The sequence below is a fragment of the Gallus gallus genome, chromosome 4 (genome assembly GCF_016699485.2).
Source record: "Gallus gallus isolate bGalGal1 chromosome 4, bGalGal1.mat.broiler.GRCg7b, whole genome shotgun sequence".
NCBI classification, from domain to species: domain Eukaryota; kingdom Metazoa; phylum Chordata; class Aves; order Galliformes; family Phasianidae; genus Gallus; species Gallus gallus.
The window spans coordinates 47550208-47569623 of NC_052535.1; the positions used below are offsets into that span (position 1 = coordinate 47550208).

A 19416-nucleotide genomic window follows, 5' to 3' on the forward strand; every position below is an offset into this window, starting at 1 on the left:
GCCTGGGGGAAAGGCAGAGATGGAGCATACAGGCACAGGGCTCTTAGGTGCTGGTGGGGATCAAGGCAACTAGTGGCAGAGAAATGGGGGATTCTGATGCCTCCCATGGTATTGAGCAGAGATGGGTCATCTTGCAGCTGCATGGTGATTGTGTTGTGATTAAAGGACTTCTGTAGAGATGAGAGGCTGTTATTCCTGCAAATTCTCTTGGAGCCAGATATTGCCAACTCTGCTCACAGCAGGTTGGTTTTCTGAACCCCCTGGGTTTTGGGGGGAGCTTTTGTGTGCTAAGCCCTGCTCAAGGCAAACATTGGTGGAATAATCTGTTCTTATTACCACAAGCGTTATATTAAAGCTCTGTAATTAAACAGGGGGGGGGAGGGGGAATTCTCAAAGCATTCTTCATATCTCTCTCTTTCTCAGCAAATGTGTCTGTTTGAGAGAAGCCTTTATGCTGAAGTGTGTATCTCCACAGAAGGAAAAACAAGTACTGATTCTGACATGAGCTCCATTCTTCCTTGTGGTCCATGAGATAGCAGCATAAAACATGACATTTAACATCAGCCTGTTCTAAAGCCTTCCTGATAGTTGTGAAGGATTCCTTTGTTCAGACCAGTCACTTTTCACAGCACTTCTGAAAAACTTCGAAGGGGAGGACTGAGAGCAAGAAACCTTCTCTCTGTATGGAAAATATCGCATTGAGAGGTCGGTTTGGCATTTGTCTTTCTTCAAATGTATGTAGGTTTGGCTGTTGCCTTGGAGAGTTAGAAGTGATCCAAGCATTGCTTTTTCTCTCTTCTTTGCTAGAAATTGGTGGATTCATTACAATGAATTCATGGCTGCTATACTGCCATGATTGGAATGAGATGGGAACGTGAAGAACTCTGTCCTGAAAAATGATTATTATGTGATGGTTGAGGCTGGTCATTATAGCTTATTTGGTGTCTTGCTGTCAGATGTCACTTGTTTTATATGGAAATTGTGAGCTTTTTGGAGTGAAAGTGTCATTCTGGCTGCTTGAATTTATACCACCTGGGGCAGTGGGGCTCTGAGCCAGAACTGAGATCTTCATTCCACTGAAATTATTCCATGATAACATTTTGATTTGTAACTGGAAGCCCAAACAGAAAAAAAAAAAATCTTGTCCCATGGACCATGCTGCTGCTTATCACTAAGCAGGGCAAGAGGAATGTTTTGTTTTCATTGAAGAAGACTTGAAGTGAAAGTTTGGAGTTTGCATTTGCTTACTGGTCCTGGTCTGCACGCTGTCTCTCTTCCCTTGGGGCATGCTGAATTGCTGCTCCAAATACTTGGAGAGGGCGTCAGGCCTTAGGCTAAGGCTGAGCAAAATCATCCATTTACGTTTGGCTTTGAGTTGAAGTCGTAAATACTTCTCTGGCACCGTGAGAGAAAGCAAGGGGTTATCCCAACTCACAGCCCTTGCTGAGGTTGTGTTGACACTGCCATGAACTTTGCTGGAGGCTTGGGCTGAGTTTCAGATTTGTGGCAAAACCTGAATGCAGGTCAGTGTAGTGCTGCCACAGAGATGGTAACAAAACCTCACTCAGTGCTATTTATATTCTTTTAATTTGTATTCTGGCCTGCTGAGCTCTCCAGGGGGCTGAAATAATGGTGACCGTAACTCAGCCCCCAAGAATGAATCAGTTCCAACTAGGGTCGCTCTCTTTCATACCTATTGAGTCCAAATTAAATGATACCGTTGACCTGTCTTTCCCCCTCTCAGAGGGACCTTATAACATGGCACAAACACAGCCAATGCCTTTAGCAGCTCTACCAATGCAAGTAGGAAGAAATCTGTGTAGCTGTTCTTCCCCCTGGAAGGTTCCCAAAGCCAGGGGTCCAGCAGCACCTACCTGCCTTTCTTGCTTCACTGGCTGTTTTTTTTTTTTTTTTTTTTTTTAATTGATAAGATCTTGGCAAATACATACATTGAGTGGCTTAAAAACAAAGCAGAAGTACTGGCAGGCAACCTGAAAAGGAGTGAAGCAAATGAAGGATGCTTATAGAATATGGGGAACTGTAATCTCTTGGGTTACTTGGAGGCCAGCGATTTCCTCTGTTGCCTGCAACAAGTCCCTTAACTTTTCCCATGTTTTCATCTACAAAACCATTGTGTGCCTTGCTGGAGTGTTTCATAATACATAATTGATGGATAGGTATTTGCTTGACATTTTGGATTTAGCTATTACAGGTTTTTACTACTGGGATAGACCATTAGACCATCCATTTCTAACCTCTGGCGTGTCAGAAGTGAGATATTCTTTTTCAAGGTACTCCTCCCTCAGTCCCTGTAGCCAAAGTTTTAGTTGGTGTTAAGTACTGCTGTTATTCATACCCTTGCTTGTACTCAAGAATATGCTGTTATAGCATCTAGAGATCTCCTGGCAAAGCTATGTCTGACCTCCTTTCCTGCCTACCTTCTCAGCAGGGACTTTTGGAAGCCCTATGTGAGTACAGTGTCAGGATCTTGCTTCTCTGACCATCAGGCCTGAACTTTCTCACAAGTAAACTCAATTAATACTGTTGGTTTTTATCATTGTTTTCCCTTTGCTCTTCATCTCTGATGTCACTTCAGCAATGCTTTATTTGAGGTGCTTTGTCCTAGAATTGCTCTGGGGTTCTTTTGGTTATAGGTACTTAAAGAAAACACAGAATTTTGGGTGTGTGGGATGTAGGGCAGCTGTACCTGCCCACTTTGAGTATATATTTTCTCTCCAAATGACTTGTAAATGTGATAATATTCTGATTTTAGAAGAAAACAAAGGATGAGTAAGGTGCTGCTACTTAGAACTCTGCTTATTTTTGTGTTGTGAATTTACCGTATTTTTATAAGTTTTTCAGTATTAGTAATATATACGCAGACGGCAGCTGACTGATTGCCAGATATGTAAACACTGCCTGCTTCTCTTCCAAGGAACAAAATAAGCACAAGGTGGGGGAGGCAGTAGTGTTGCAGAGCAGGGAAGGGACTGATTTAGGATTTGGCACCACTCTTGTTGAGTGCGGTTCTTGATGTAAGGTGTGCTTCCTCATGAAGGTTATACCCACAGCTATATACCTCATTCATGGACAGATGACTGTGAGAAACTCCATGCTGGCATTTCATGGTCCATGGGCACACATCTGCTGTTGTCCTGCAGTAAATATGAAATAACTTGAGATAGCTTCCTCTCCTGTGAGAGCTGCCTCACACTTACCATGGAATTAAGTGTGTGCGTTGATTTACTATGGTATGTGATATATGATAACTAGTTTCATAACATAGTATTTAGGACAGTGCGTTGCTAAAGCTGGGTAAATAGGTGTGTTGCTGTCACTGGTAGAATTGTCCCTTTGCTTGCAGGACATTTATAGTGTTAGTTTGGCCCAATTCCCACAATCTTCTTTTAATTATGGTAGAATCACCCTGGTAGAAGCATTTTCCTGGTAGATGAGAAGCTGGACCTGAGCCAGCAGTGTGTGCTTGCAGCCCAGAAGGCCAACTGTTCTGGGCTGCATTAAAAAAGGGATGGCCAGCAGGGAGAGGGAGGTGATTGTCCCCTTCTACTTGGCTCTTGTAAGGCCCTATCTGGAGTACTGCATCCAGGTCTGGGGCTCCCAGTACAGGAAGGATGTGGAGCTCTTAGAGTGGGTCCAGAGGAGGGCAACTAAGATGATCAGAGGGCTGGAGCAACTCTCCTGTGAGGAAAGGTTGAGGGAACTGGGATTGTTTAGCTTGGAGAAGAGAAGGCTCCAGGGAGTCCTTGTTGCAACCTTCCAGTACTTGAAGGGAGTGTGTAAACAGGAAGGGCAGCAGCTGTTTACTAGGGTGGATAGTGCTAGGACAAGGGGGAATGGTATTAAACTGAGACAGGGGAGGTTTAGGTTAGATATTAGGAGGAAGTTTTTCACCCAGAGGGTGGTGACACACTGGAACAGATTGCCCAAGGAGGTTGTGGATGCCCCATCCCTGGGGGCATTCAAGGCCAGGCTGGATGTGGCTCTGGGCAGCCTGGTCTGGTGGTTGGCAACCCTGCACATAGTAAGGGGGTTGAAACTAGATGATCATTGTGGCCCTTTTCAACCCAGGTAATTTTATGATTCTAAGCAATTGGTTTTCTGGGAAATAAGACTTTTTATTGTTAAAATTTAGTATTCTAATTGAAAAAAAATGGTGATGGCCAAGATAAGTTAATGTTTCATGTTTTCAGCTAGGCATCAGTTCCCGGCTTGTTCATATCAATCAGTACTTCTTTATTGTTGCAGAGTGCGGTTTGGATGAGGCCATAACACAGCATTCAGAAATGATGAAAGAACGTCTGCTCAGGCTAAATCCTTGCCTGTCTATGCAGTTTTGTGCTACTTCGTTGTATGGGATGTTTTGGCCTTGAGCATGGTTTAATGAGCTGCTTCTTAAGAGCACAGGGTTCCTCTACCTTCGTTGTGGAAGCTCAGGGGCTCCCTTTGTCATACTCTCAGAAGAGAGGACCTTGGCTGGGGAAAGGGAGCTGTGCCTTTGTCTGCTGTTAGCAAAACCTGGTGAGAATGACTGTTCAGAACTGTCTCTTCCAGCAGTTTCATTGGGAAACATTCTGTGTTTGGTGTCTTTCTTGAAGCCTCAGCTCCTTCGGTCCTGTTATTGCAGCAGAACTGTAGCTTCAGGTTTGGTCTCTGAACTGTAGAAAGAACCCAAAAAGATCAGGTATCTCCCTGGTTAGGCAGGGTGAGATTTTCTCCTTCCCTACCACAACTGAAAAACCTAAAGGGTAAAAGAATCCAATCAGTCCTTAAGGGACTTGTGTGTACGTGTATTTCCCCCCCCCTATAAAAATTAATTTACGATTTTCAAGGCAATGCGATGTCTGAGAACAATTCCACGGTCGCTTTTGTGTCCTGTTTTTTAATTTTCTTTATCATCATGGTTTTTTTTGTTTTTTTTTTCATATTTATTTTGGCCCTGAACCTTGTCTAGTCCTTTCATACTGCAAATGCTTTCTGTTCCTCTCCTGTGCTTGTAATTCTCTGTGCTGATTTGCTCTCAGCCAGCCCACGGAGGCTTTGCAGCAGGTGAAAAAACAAGAAACAACTCCCGAAATTGGGTCTTGTGCTTGTTATGCAATTGTTGCTGCCTAAGTGCAACACGGTTCTCTTAAACTTATGCTATAGGAAATGGGAGCTTTAAAAAATTGTGTGCGTACATGCGTACTGTTTACTGTCGGTCAGTAAACCTTGGGGAGAAGAGTTTCATCATCTGCTGGCTGAGAATTTAAAACTAACAAATCTGTCCCCTGCAGAGATAAAGCCCTTGTGAACAGCTAATTATCAAAGCTTCTGTTTTGCTCTTAAGTTCTTTCTTTTGGAGAAGCACCTATTAAAAAACTCTCTGGTGTCAAGGACCTTGGGAAGATCCTTGCTTGTTTTTGAGCTGTGTGGGCTGGCAGTAAGAGGAGCAGGCAGGGTGTGTTGGTACGTATGGTTGCCCAGCACGTCACCCATTGAGGTGAGGTATGCCGGAGGCAATGTCTTATTTCCCACTTGCTAGCACTGCAGTGCTAAACCACAAGCATCATGGTATGGGGCAAAGGGACGGCAGTGTTGGCTTAGCCATTACATCTGCCTCCTTGCTGGCGGCTGGGATTTGTATTCTGGGGGGAAAAAGCATGGCCTTTTGCTCAAGAAAGAAAAAAATGTTCGTGTGCTTGACCTGCATTGCAGTGGTGCTTGGCAGCTCGATTTCTGCTAATGCTCTGATGTATATTTTCAGAGCAGCTGTGACACTGTGAATGAGGGACAGTGACTGACCTGAATTTTGGTGGAAAAAACAGGCAGGCAGTCTCATCAAGTGCCAGAAGAAATAGATGATAGACTGGCAAATAATGTTATATCAAGAGAACTGCACAGCTCTTCATCTCCGAACTGCTAGTTTGGTTTCCAGACATTTCCCATTTCCAATTGTAAAAGATAAACTATTTCAAGGAGAGGCATAACCGTTTTTTTGTGTTGAGGAAAGTGCCAGGATTCAATGGTACTTAAAGAAAGAGTGAATATCTCATTCTATTTTTTTTTTCCCCTGGCTTAATGAAGACTGCTTCATATAGAGACATCCTTTTTATTGCATGCTCTTCTACAGCCATGCTTGTACAGGGTAAAATTTTATAACCTTTTACCTGAAACTGGGTAAAGATTAAGATATTCATGCTGTGCTGGGAAGTAGCATCATGGTAGCAAACTTGAGGAAAAAGCCACCAACTCCCACACCTTTTTCTTTATTACTCCATCATCTGTTTACTGAGATTTCTATTGCGAGCAGTGTTGTGAGTTTCTTTCTAAAATATGACTTCCTAGGAGGAAGTAACAGTTACCTCCTGCCTTGTCTCTGACTGAACACCTGTGATTTCACCATTGCAGTCCATTCAGTGCTCAGGTGAAGGTGATGCCTAGGTGGCCTCTTCTCGGCTTCTCACCAGTTGGAATTGGATGAAACTAATTCATCGCGCTCCTCCAAACAGCTTGAGAAGTTTGGCACTTTGTGCTCATGTGTGAGCTGAGTTCTCACTCGAACTTCCTTCAGCGCATGAGACTGCAGACTTGTACGGCTGATGGCTACTCCTCTGCAGGAAACATTGCTTAAGGGATGCAAACTCTAAAAGCAGATGTACTGTTGAAAGAGGGTTTCAAAATGAGCAAGCCTTCCAATTTTGCTTTTTATATCCAAGAGCCACATGGGCATTTAATGCTCTCCTTAGTCCACAGGAAATGAACTCCAGGTTGAATCAAAGGATGTCTCATGAGAGATGTCTGTGAAACACTGCTGGAAAGTGAACAGCTTTTGTGGTGGGTTTTGTCATCTTATTGTAAGCATGCACATCCAAGTCCCTTTTTCGAGAAGAGGGGACTTTTTGTTGTTCATTTGTTCCAGTGCTCCAAACTTTCTCTTCTCTGCCTTCAGAGAAGGAAGCTTCTCTTTGGTGTAGCAATGCTTTTATGCTGGTATAGCTGTGCATCCCTGTGAATCCAGCCTGGCCTGGTGTTTTACATGGGCATGTGAACCTCTAGACAGCCTGTCCAGCTATAGTGAGGGTTTCCATTTGCCTCCTTTTCTGCTGCTGTCAACTCTTCATTGTTTTCTGCATTTGTAGGCTTAGCTTAATGTTTGGTGTTGCAGGCCAAGAAATGTGCCTTTTAATCAGGCTGCAAATCATTGGTACTTTTTGAGAACTGTATAATAGTGATTTGCTGTCAACCTCTCAAAGCTGCAAAGGAAGTTAAAATAAATTCTTACCAGAACAAAGGGTGATCACCTTTTGATGAATAAACTCACAGGCAGTTAACATAGTAACTATAATGTCTCCAGACATCTGTCCTCTCCCTTTTGCCAGCTCTCCATATGGCATGTAGTTTGTAGGCTGAGAGCAAAAAGGAAATCCCCCATGAAATGTGTTGCTGTGTTTTGTGGGATCATTCCCTACCTAGCTACCACCATGATCAAGCCCTGATTTTGGCCCCTTACATACAGCAGGAGGGGATAGAAGCACTGCGGGTCTTCCGAGCCCAGAAGGCACCTGCAGCATCCAAAGCTCTGCAAAAGATAAAACGGCTCGTGAGCTAAATCTTGTTGTAAAGAGGATTTTACCACCCATGGAGAAGGGGATAGTGTGTTCTGGGGGACTGTTAGGATCATCTGGGTGCAGAGAGAGCCGTTGTCATGCAGAGAGGGCATTGGGGTTATTTAGCAATGTATTTTCCTTGTAGTTCTGAGCTTAGGCAGCCAGGTAGTCCAAGGACTGTGTGTGATATGCTGTCTTGAACCCACTATATTTTCAGGGAAGAAAGGAAAAAAAACAAACCAACAGAAAAATAATTCTTAATATGGCTTTTACTTTAAATTCACATTTTCTTGGTACACAGCAGTAAGGATGTTTAAAAATTTAGAACTAGCTAAAAAATATCATGGTTGATAGTTTGGACTGGGGGGAGGAGAAAAATATGTACTTTAAAAAAAAAAAGCTTGCTTGCTTATTTATTTATTTTTAACCATTAATATAGAAGAGATCTTGTTTTTGATGTGCTCTTGCTTGGATGACTTTTGTCATGAATTCCTTGGGGGTGATGTCAGAAACTCGTCAGAACATTCACATCCAAGTTACCCGCTTACTGTTGCGACAAATCTGAAAGTTTTTATGACTGATTTTTTCTCTCTCATTTCCTTAGATCATGAGCAGCACAGAAAGTGCCAGCTCCCTCTCATCCCCTCTGTTAACAATGTAGTTAACAACATTGAACTTTCCACTTTGTAGAAATAATGTCTGATAAATGGTTCCAGGATAACCTGGTCACAGGGATTTTGTGAGCTCTTGGGGATTAGGGGCTGGGATATAAACATCTGCTGCTTTGTGGCTTGGCTTCGTCACACTCTTGTGGCAATGAATTCCCTGGCTTAGGTGGGACGAGGGAAATTTCTTTGGGCCATTTTGATGCGCTGCTTTTTAATGTCACTACATGACTCTTGAACCCGTTATATTTTAGCAAGGTGAGCAGCAGAGCCGGGGCTGTTTGAACCACTCTGTTGTAACAATGTTTCTTCAACATTGCTTTGAAAGTGATGTCTGCCTTAAGCCATGCACTTCCATCATACCCAGAATATATGCACACAGATTATCTGTGGTTGGCACTGCTTTGTCATGCCTGAATTATTGGTTTCCTTTGCGCCACTGGGAGTTGTACAAAATATTGGAGTTGTACTGCTTTTCATAGAAGCAGTAAGGCTTCTTTCTCCATAGCTTACAGCACACATTCCCTTTTGAGGCTGTAAAACTGCTTGTTAAATTAGTGCCAACTAGTAACTAAAGGGGTGGTGGAGATTTAGTAGGCAACTCTGTTTGTGGCCCTAAACAATGTGTTGGTTATATACTTACTTTTACAGTTTGAAAAGAAAGTATTTACCTGCTGGTGAGGAAATTAAAGCGCTAGGGAGAACAGGGGGAAGCAGGGAAGCATGGAGTAGAAACAGGGGGGAGAAAGTGGAAATGAATGGCTTCTGGCTGTGTTGTAACTATACTTTATGACCAAACTTTGTGTTCCCAAATGTTGGAAGTCCTTTCATATGTCAGTGAATAGGTCAGCATTATTACAGTTCAAAATCCGAAAGATTGCTTTATCCTACTTACGTGTGGGGAGGGAATAGTATTTGAATCATGAGACTTCAAGTACAGCTCATTAGTGCAGAGAGGGGATAAAATAAATTGGGGGAGCCATTAACAACAATGATTAAAATTTATCATAGTGGTACTATAATTGGTACCTCGGCCGAAGGAGAAGTGAAGTACTCCAAGCTAGTTGTATTAAGTGTTCATTTCTGAGAGGCTGACAAAGATTTATGGCTTCTTTTCTATAAGTCTCATTTAGTCTTTGTAGCACTACGTCTTTTACTGATGCACATAAGAAACAGTTACTGTTAATGGCCAGACCATTTCTGTAAAGGATATGTTTAAAATTTGATTATTGTGCAGGAGAGAGGGGCAGGGAAATGTTATAGATCTTATGCTACCTTTTGCAAATGATGAATTGTTTTTAGAGGACTTTTGTTGCTGCTAGCTCATTACTTATGTTTTCCTTATTTGGTGAATGGTGGCAGCCAAGTTCTTGCCATGCTTTTTGGCTTGCTGGGCCACTTTATGGTCCCCTGATGGCTTCAAGATACTCAACTGCAGATGATGAGTCTTCTGCAAACCATTATTCCTCTTTGCTTATGCACACAGACCTGACTGACCTAAAAGACCCATTATCAATTTAACAGCCTCTTGGTATATCAAATAACTCCTGGAACAAGATCTGAAAGAAACATCACAACATCTGATTCTCCTCTCGTGGATGGCTGGAGTCTCCCAGGAGCCTCAGCCCTTATTTTTACTGAGGGACATCAGTGGAGATGAGTGTTAGCAGCATGAGCGTGTACCGGGGCTGCTGGAGAAGAGGGGAAGGGTGTTGGGGCCTCAGGGCCTCCTGCAGCACAGAAGACTGTCTCCACACTGGGCCACCTCAGTGGCCACCACGGAGCCATTCTGGGGGCTCTGGTCACCAGAGCTCACAGCAGGCTCAAGAGGCATAGTGCTGTGGGGCCAAGAGGTTGCCATGCATGAGAAGCCAGGGGAGTTGTTCAGGGGCCACCCAAGTGAGGCCTGAGGTTTGCTTTTCAGCCCTGGGAGCTCTGGCGGGTAGGGCCCTGAAGGAGGCTGTAGGGCAGGCATACCACCTGGTACTAGAAGGGCTGCACAGGGTGAAGCTGAGTAATCCAAAATGGTGCTGCTACCACTAGGGCCTTTCCCTGTCCCTGGTGAGAGGAGGGAGCAGTGCTGGCAGTGACAGCCATGGTGGCTGGGCAGCACCTTCCCTGAGAAAGTAGCTCAGGAGTTGCACAGGACCCGTGCAGCTGCTTTGTATCTTCACTGCCAACTTCAAAGAGCACCCCAAAACTCTGACTTGAAGAAACCCCTTTGAAGACTGTTGATACCTTGTTGAAGGCTTTCCTCCTCACACAGTCCTCTGTGGAGATATGACCTGCTGTAGGAAAGCAGTGGTAAGTGAAGTAGCCCCTTGTGTTCCAGCCTTACATTTAATTTTTGTTACCATTATTTTAACAATAATGATAAAAATCTTAGCTGCATGCAACTTGCATGTATTTTTCAGAAGCAGAAGTATGCTTTATCTGTCAGTACTTGCTGTGACTGTGGTCTTTGAACTTGTAATCTCTGTAAACATCTCTTGACCTTCGTAGCTGTCTAGCTGGTATTTATTGTTTTAGCGATGTGTTTATCCCGGAGCTCTTTTCTAATCGTGCCCTGATTTTCACCCTGGAACAGGGGGGAGCAGCGCAGAGGAGGTGAGGGAGGGAAGGTAAGGGCATCTCCATATGTCTTTTACCTGGGTAGGAAGAAAGACCTGGATGTGCAAGCTCCCAGTCAAGTCACTCTGGTGGCTGATGTGCTTTTCTCTCCATAGATGTGTATTAAAAAAGCCCATGCATTACTTTTACCTGTTTTTGTCCCCACAAAGTGATGTGTACAATTTTGGTCATCTAGTCTTTCCTGAATGGGCCTTATGGTGACATTGAGTTAAGGTGTATCAGTTTTGACCTGACTTTTTCTCTTTTTAATGGTAAAAATATGTTCTGTAGAGATCTGGGAATATTTTTTTTTTTGCACAGATATGTAAATATTAACAACTAGTGCAATAGTTAACCATAATTCAGCAGGATGGACCCTAGTTACTACTGTTTGAGGATCTACTGATGCTTTTATTTAAATATTAAGCTGTATCATGCATTCGCTTTGTCCGCACTCCTACAGTCTCAGCGTTTGTCAGTCAGCTGTAGTGTATCATGAACCAACCCAGGCAGCCATTCTAAGCTGAGACTGTCATAACTAAATGTTCAGCCTGATAAATCTGTAGCTGAATCATTAAAAACGTAGATGTTAAAAACCCCATCATAACATTTTTTCTCTCAATGTAAGGCATTCTGACAAATGTATAAAGTAGAAAATACTGCCAACAGTTTTTCTTATTATCTAAGTGAAACTTCAAGTTTTTAGGAAGTATTAGAGGTTTCAGTCTCTTGTTTTCCATTTTGTAAAGTGATAGATATATTTCAGACTACGAAGAAAATAATATAGAAGTATACCTCTACAGAATCAATAGGTTCACATCACTGTTCTTTGGTTAGCGGCTTACCAGTATTGGCCCTGAACAGTATTGATTTGTTTTTTACACTATCACTACAAAATAGCTTTGCTTTGTATCACAGAGATAAAAGTTGTGTGTTTCCAGTTTGCAGTGATTTTCATACAGACTCCCTTTGGAATTGCCAGCCTCATGGATGGAATTATTGGTTTTGTGAGAATGAGCTCTCACTTTGTTGGTTATCCTTGCAATCATTTCACTTCTGTCTCTGATAAGCACACTGCAGTGTTTCTGATATTCCTATTTCAGGTGTTATTTGGTTAAGACAGAGGGACATGTTTTAACAGTTGGAACTTGCTGCATTTCACAGGGATGTCTCCAATTTAACTTACAGCAATGAGATATACAGATGTTGAAGGGCTGTAAGGAAGGTTTAGTCTTTGTACAGTCTTGGAGCATGGACTGCAGGTATTCCCTGAAAATACACATGTGATGAGGGCTTCATTAGGTAAGGTGAATCAGCCTGATTCACATTCTCACTTAAACTGAATAAAATCCTGATGTTGACTAGAAGAGTAGTATTTGGAAACAAATCAAAAGTGCTGGCTGTTTTTGCAAGCAGAGGTAGAGTAGTGCTGTGGGGAGCAAGGCACAAGGAAGTCTGATAGATCAAAAGTGCCAACTAATTCAGGATTCACTCTTCTTTCTGTTTCTTCTCTTCTCTCTCTCTCTCTTTTTTTTTTTTTTCTCTGACAAACAACCCTGAAGTACAGCCTTTAATTTCAATTGTTTCTGATGTACACTTCATAGATTTTTACTGTTCACTTGAACAATGCTGCTGTGTATGATGGAGGAGTTGTCTGCCTCTCCAGTACCACTCTTTTGTAGATGAGAATAGCCAGAACCAGATTAGATAAGAGAAAGACCAGTATAAGAAAACTCGAGTTTCACACGGTGCTTCTTTGAAGGCTAAGTATCAGCGCATGGATGTCCAATCTTTTGGCTTCCATAGGTTGTGCTGAGTGAAGAGGAATTGTCTAGGGCTGCATCTACAAAGGTTGCTCCAGAAGTAATGCTTCCTAATTATTTCCATGGGAACTACATCAGGTACGGAGAGCACAGTAATACTATTCAATAGAGCAAACTCTCAGCTACAGAACACTCTTTTTCAATGCTTGACTGTGTTGACCATTAGCTATGCATTTTTGCCAGTAGTGAACAAGAAGCCTGCATGTTGTAATAATCTGCACTTGTAACATGGAAAGAAATTCATAGAGGTTTCCCTACATGATTGCTGTAAAAGGCATTTTGTTGCCTACAGCTGATGTAGCACTTCAGCATTGGTTTGTCATGGATGAAGATTCAACCTCTGACTTCAGTGGAGTTCTCTTTGTCAGGCCTTGTTTTCTTGTAGGTATTGTTTCTTTTGTTTTGTTTTGTTTGTTGTTGTTGTTGTTGTTTTATTAATGGTCAGTTATGACCACAGAAGATCTTTTCTTTCAGTTTAGACATAGCATCTTTAGGGTCTTTTTCTTTGGAAGTTAAGCTTATGTAAAAATAAGGTAAGCACTGGATGAAAGGATCTTAATGTTAGATTTTTTGCCATCAGTTGGCTCTGTTACATCTGATAGATTTCTCATCACAGGCGATCTGTGTTCTTGCTTGCTCAGATCTGTGCTGGTGCCAAGTGCTAAACAATGACACTATATATCTTTCTGCACAATTTGCCAATTTTGGTTACTTTTGAAGCCTGGTGTTCCTGCTTTGCCCTTGTGAATCTCCCTTATAGGGAGAACAAAATGAACAAAGGAGTGATTGCTTTAGCAAAATGTTTAGAGCTGATTTTATTATTTTTTGTCGGTTTTCCCTTTGTTTTTATAAACTAGGGTACTTACTTCTCTTACAGTAAGATAAGTCAAAGTAAAGATGTAGTAAAAAGTAGCTGTTTGTTGTTTATTGTGAATGACTTTTTGGATAATTGAATGAAATACTTTATTGCAGTCCCTCTTCCAGCCATGACCTTAAATAACAAAGATTTTACTTGCTGCTTGCTCTGCTTAGGGTGACATTTTCAAGGACCCTCTCTTGGTTGTGATGCCTCCTGCAGAAATCGGTGTGATTTTCCCAGTGACCCCAGATGCTTTTAGTAGCAGAGCAGTGCTTTTGAAACCATCTCCTGCAAGGGATCAGAAACATGGGCTTCTTTGCATAGGGAGCATTTCAGGAAGCACCAGGGTTACCCTCCCCCAGCCACCAACCCATCTTGTATATCAGATATAACTATCTAGCTACATTTTGTTCTTTATAGAGTCCCTTACAAAATATCACAGGAAACAGACCCACACATGAGATAAATTATCTTCCCTTATAGTTGCCATAGGTACTTAATTTCCTTGTTGGAATCAAATGTGATATCTACAATTAAATGTTTCTCCCAGACGTCTGAGACATGTTACTTCTCACTACATTAAGAGTAAAATCAGAATTGGACTTTCCTAGTTCTGTTCAATAAAGAAAGGCATTAGTGCAAATTGTGCAACTATTATATTTAGAGTATATGGAAATATTACTGTTTACTGTTTTCTTGGAAATAATAGAAACTATGTAATTAACTTCATTGCAGAGTCCCAGTGGCGCTGCCATTTCATTTCAGTCTGATTGTATCTGATGGTGTTTGATTTTGTTAAATGCCTCTGAGTTACCCGTTTACATTTTCTTGATTATTTTAAGTTCAACATGTATTTAAACACGGAGAGTGGTGTAGAAGATCCTTGCCTCAGTTTGGCAACCTGCAAACCAGGCCAATGTTGAATATAATCACTCCAGTTGTGCAGTAATTCATCTAAAAGATTAATTTCAGTACCCAGATTTCAAGTTGGAATTCACTGGGGAAAAAGGCACGGAGAGAGTTGCAGTTAAAAATCTTCCTCTTAAAAGCTAAGAACACCAATGATTAAAGGATAAGGAAACATACCTTGTGGATCACGTGGTACATTCTACAGTTCTGCTCATATACGTAGTGCTGTAAATATAAGTATTATAGAACAAAAGTATACCAAGTATGCTAGCAAGGTTCTTGTTCTTCTTTTTCTTTTTCTTCTTCTTTTTTTTTTTTTATCTTATATTACATCATTTTCTGAAAAACAAAAACCAATTAAAAAAAAAAAAAAAAAAAGAAAAAGCACAAAAAACACCACCACCAGAAAGCAAAAGCAACAACAAAAGGTGAGACTGGAACCCAACCTTCTGTGGTCAGAACCACCTTCAGTTCTCCCTTGAATCTCTTAGAGGCTGATACTCTGTAATAGGCCATTAAGAAATATGTTTCATTTGAGGTTTATTGAGGCAGGCAGATTTTCAGATCAACCAATTTCCCAACAGGTGTATTTTCTCTTTTTGGTCAGTTGCTACTGATCCTCAGCTATGAGGCATGACAGTAGGGCAAATATCTCACATTCCTCACGCTGCTGCCCAGGACAGTTCTCCTCTGAAAGAGCACGTTCGTCCTGATTGTCCTAGCGGTTAATTTCTACAAGAAAGCACTCAAGGAATTAATTAATTTTAGCCTTTCACCCACCCAAACGTTTAATTGTTTGGACACTTTATAGTAGCCTTTAAAAAGGATGCCTACATGCTGGAGGTACTTTCTTGCAAAGGAAAAGAAACTGTGTTGCCTCTAAAAATACCTTGTGCAGGAATGGGAGGGCCGCCTCTTCAGCAGGGCTGGTCGCCACATGCTTCCTCATAATGGCAAGGCGTGATGCAAGAGTCGAGACTTCAGCTGGAAGTTTCTGGTGAAGTTCCAACCATGTTTAAAAGTTCTGTTTAGTTAAGATCCCTCATGTAATTTCAGCTGGAAATATCTGGCCTTTGTTTTACTTCAAAAGGGGAAAGAGAAGTGTATGTGATCCATATTATATAAATATTTCATCCATTGAGAGTTCCTGGTATAAAATGTTTCCTTTGTAGTACCAAGAGAAACTCTGGCTTTCAGCTGTAGCACAGTGGCCCCTTGTGACTGTAAATCACTGTCATCATAGGACGATAGGTGATGCTCCCTGTTACAAAGAGGCCATAGAAGGTACAGTCTGTGACTCTGGGGTAGGGACTGGACCTCTGGCTTGAGGTGTCGCTGGAGGACCTTCACACACAGCTGAGCCCTTGCTCTTTCATCAGATGAGGTTAGCAGCATTTGATACAGTGTTGGCAATAAATATTTGGATTGGAGATATGTTTGGGTTTGGTTGTTTTCATTGGGAACAGCTATTTCTTTGGGAACTAAAAAAGTGCTAAATACTTACCACTTGTTATCCAGGTCTGCTTGAAATAGTCTGCTTAGCTTGCCTTAGAGTTATAGAACGGCACATGTGGCAATCACAGCCTTTACCTCTACACCTTGTTTCTCTGCAAAATTGGTAGTATGATCTGTTTCTCCCATCCTTTGTTAATTGGATGATGCAAGGGAGGAGGGGGGAAAGGAGACAGGAGCTGTGTTTTGCTGTGAGACTAGACTTTGGGTTAGATGACCCAATGGCAGGTGGCCTCTGTTAGCAAAATACAAATAATAATTAAAAAATATTTGTGCAGCAAATGAGTGCAATGATTGAACCTTTTTCTTTTCTTTCTGTCTTTCAAAGATCAGAGGAGCTGGGCTGTTGATTAATGTGTAACAGAAGTCATTAACATGGTAAAATGTCTTTGTTATTACCACACAAACTTTTGCTGTAGGGAACTGTAGATGCCTTTAGTCCTGATATTTGGCCTGTTTGGCCCTCCATTATTCCTGTGTATGTAGCTCACTGGAAAATATCGCATCCAGAAATGTAGATGCAACATTTATTTTCCTGCACACATCTCTTCCCCTTACTATTTCTGACACAGAGCTCTCCTGCGTTACCGCCTTGTTCCCCATCGGTCTGTGGGCTGCCTTTGCCTCGCGTGTCTGTCCTTCTCTACTGCAGTGAGTGCTGTTTGTTTTTCTCCTAGCAACCAGACTGCTCTATTGTCTTGGGGTCTAAGAAGAGAGTTTTATTTTATTCTTTTTTCCACCACGAGGTATGAATGCTTAAGGTTGACCACCTGTTTTGAGTATTGTTTCTCCCTTATTAATACTTGTTTTTGAGAGTGCCCCCAAAAACGAACAAAAAGGTAAAATCTAACTGAGGCTTCTTCTATGTGGTAAGGTCAGGAGATTTTGTAGATCTTACTCCTATCCAGGCTGTTCCTTAATTTGCATCATTTACTCGAATAATACAACCCTCCTAATATTTTCCAAGCCGCTTACACTTAAGTCATCACTTACCTTCAGCATAAAGCTCATTGATTTTATTTCTCATTGAAAACATCAGTAGTAGCAAATATGATCCTATTGGCTTACAGTCTATTAGAAATAAAATTATATTAAATGTCTTGTGGGGTGTGAAGAGGTTAAGTCAAGGAGAGTCGTCTGAGAAAGTCATCCCGGTGTAAAACATAAATCTGTTTTATATTTAAACTACGTGTCACCCACCAGCCAAAAATAGCAATGATCATTAAAACCCAATTTGCTGCTAAACATTAATAGACATTTATTACATCATAACAGATCTGAAAGACAATTAAACTTAACTTTTTCCTAGATAACTTTCTCCTAAAAAATGTGTTATTCATCTGGCTTTTGCCATTAATTTGTCAGTGATTTTTCCTTTAATTTGATAAGGTGCACGTGCACACAATTGTGTGTATAGGTGATCTCATTGTTGCTCTGATTCTTTCAACAACAGTATCATTTTAAATGGGAAAAGCAATTAACCTTGGTTATGCCACCTGTTAATTTCCTAATCAGCACAAAAGTGAAGAAAATTACATTTTCTTTGTACAAAACAGAAATATCTGTTGCCATCCATTTGAGAAAGGAATAGTAAGCCAGAGCAGATCAAGAATGCACAGTAGACACGTATTACGTGTCGGAGATGGATCACAGCTTTGGTGCTGTTTTCAGAGTCGTTGCTCAGACAAGTGCTGCTCTTCCCATTTGGTTACTGAATGGAGTTGTACAATGCAACTAGTGACCAGAGACAGGGTCAGTTGCAGTAAATGCAGCAATGCCAGAAGTTCTGCTTCCCAAAACAAAAGTTTTTACCTGATATTTTGGTTCACATGCTTCTGGCTGGCTGGCCTTTGTTGCTGTGGATCCTGTGCAACAAGCCATTGCAGGGGCCAGGCTGCCTGTTGCAGCTCTGCCTTGCTCAGATCTCTATAGCTGTTAGTGCCTTTACTTTGCTGTTTAACCTTCATACCCCAGCAAAGAGATAGGTGGCCAGCTGGGCTGTGAAGGAGGTGACCAAGAGGTAGACGCAAGGCTCTTTCCCCCTTTTCCAGAGTGTATGTCCTGCAAAAAAGTTCTACTGCTTCTATTTGAAGTAAGAAGCTGTCTTTAGTATTTCTTTCTCTGTAGAATGTGTGCCATCACAATTCTACTGTTGATAAGATGTTTGAATAAAAGGAGCCGGTATGTATGGGAGGGGTATTGCCTCAAAAAAAGAGCTCTGATGATGGTAGCAAATGGAAGATAAAGCTATACTGACCCAGGAGGCAAGCTTGTCTCTGCAATGCATGCCCAACGCATATTTTATTTGTCACAGAAGAATTGTCCAAAGTTCTGTGATGTACAAATAAGCATCGAGAGTATTGTCTTATCAGAGTTTTCAGTGTCATGAATCATTCATAGAAAAAAATATGAGATTTGATTAAAAGTAGTATGAATTTTAAATCCAACAAGTACGTTGAGCTGTGTTCTTTTACAACTGGCTTACTGAGCCTCTCAGCTACATTTGAGTCCTCTTTTTCAGCTTTTCTCTGTAAGGAGGAACTTACTTGAAAAGAGCTGAAACTTTGATTGTTCCAAGGAGTTTTCACATACTGACAGTCATGCAGTGTGTATGGGAACTGCTGAGTCACAGCCTGAACCACTGATTGAGCACCTGGGAAAAGGATCTGGTCAGCCCTGGGAGCACAGGTGAAGACAACTCACCTGTGTGACTGGAAGGGGTGAAGCCTGGCTGCTCCCCTCTTAGACCTCATTTGAGTGCTGACTGCCACTAGGGAAGGAGCTCTGGTTGGAGGTCACTTCCTTGTGGAGTCTTTCCTGCAAGCCTAGGTCTTTGGAGACAGGAGAGCACCTCTCCCTTTCTTTTGTTAACACCATTCCATTTGCTCTAGTCCCTTTGCTGGTACACTCCTGTATCGCCCTTCCACCACCCTTAATCTTTCCAAATGTAGCACAGTGAGACCATAACTTCTGGCACTCTGTAAGGACTGTTTGGCTGTTCATTGCTTCCTCTCTCAAAAGGAGATGTACTACAACCTTGTAGGTTTAAGATGGCAAACTACGTAGGTATGATACATTTTTGGGAAGGATCTTAATTCCCCCTCCTTTCTGTGGAAAAAAAATAAAACTTTTGGGTAATACTGGTAATAACAACTGTATATGATAATATATTTGAGTTGTTTCAGGTGATCCTAAGTTGATGATACTGGGCAGCCTGTGCTGAAAACTGCATAGTTGTTCTCAAAGCTGTTTTTTGTTCCTTGCTGATGGAGTTGTGGATGGGCTGACGTGCTTCTTGCGAGCCATGAGCTGCTGTTGCAGGCAGTGCTTAATCAGGGAGAGTTACAGAGCTTTTTCTCATCAGTTTTTGGAGTACCTGCTGGTCTGGGGGCAGTAAAGCAATACAAATATTTGCATGTTTTACCACCTGC

General features: G+C 41.8%; 1 protein-coding gene and 1 long non-coding RNA gene across 30 annotated transcripts in view; one reads left to right on the top strand and one right to left on the bottom strand.

Moving 5' to 3' along the window:
* The window catches only part of ADGRL3 (adhesion G protein-coupled receptor L3), a 493084-nt gene that overhangs the window by 152766 nt on the left and 320902 nt on the right, over positions 1–19416 (top strand). The gene's annotated exons all lie outside the window — the stretch shown is intronic.
* Positions 13895–15680, bottom strand: LOC121110600. Its single transcript, XR_005859278.1, has 3 exons — positions 15363–15680; positions 14651–14812; positions 13895–14561 (listed from the first exon to the last, which is right to left on the bottom strand). It is a non-coding gene; the product is annotated as an uncharacterized LOC121110600 (long non-coding RNA).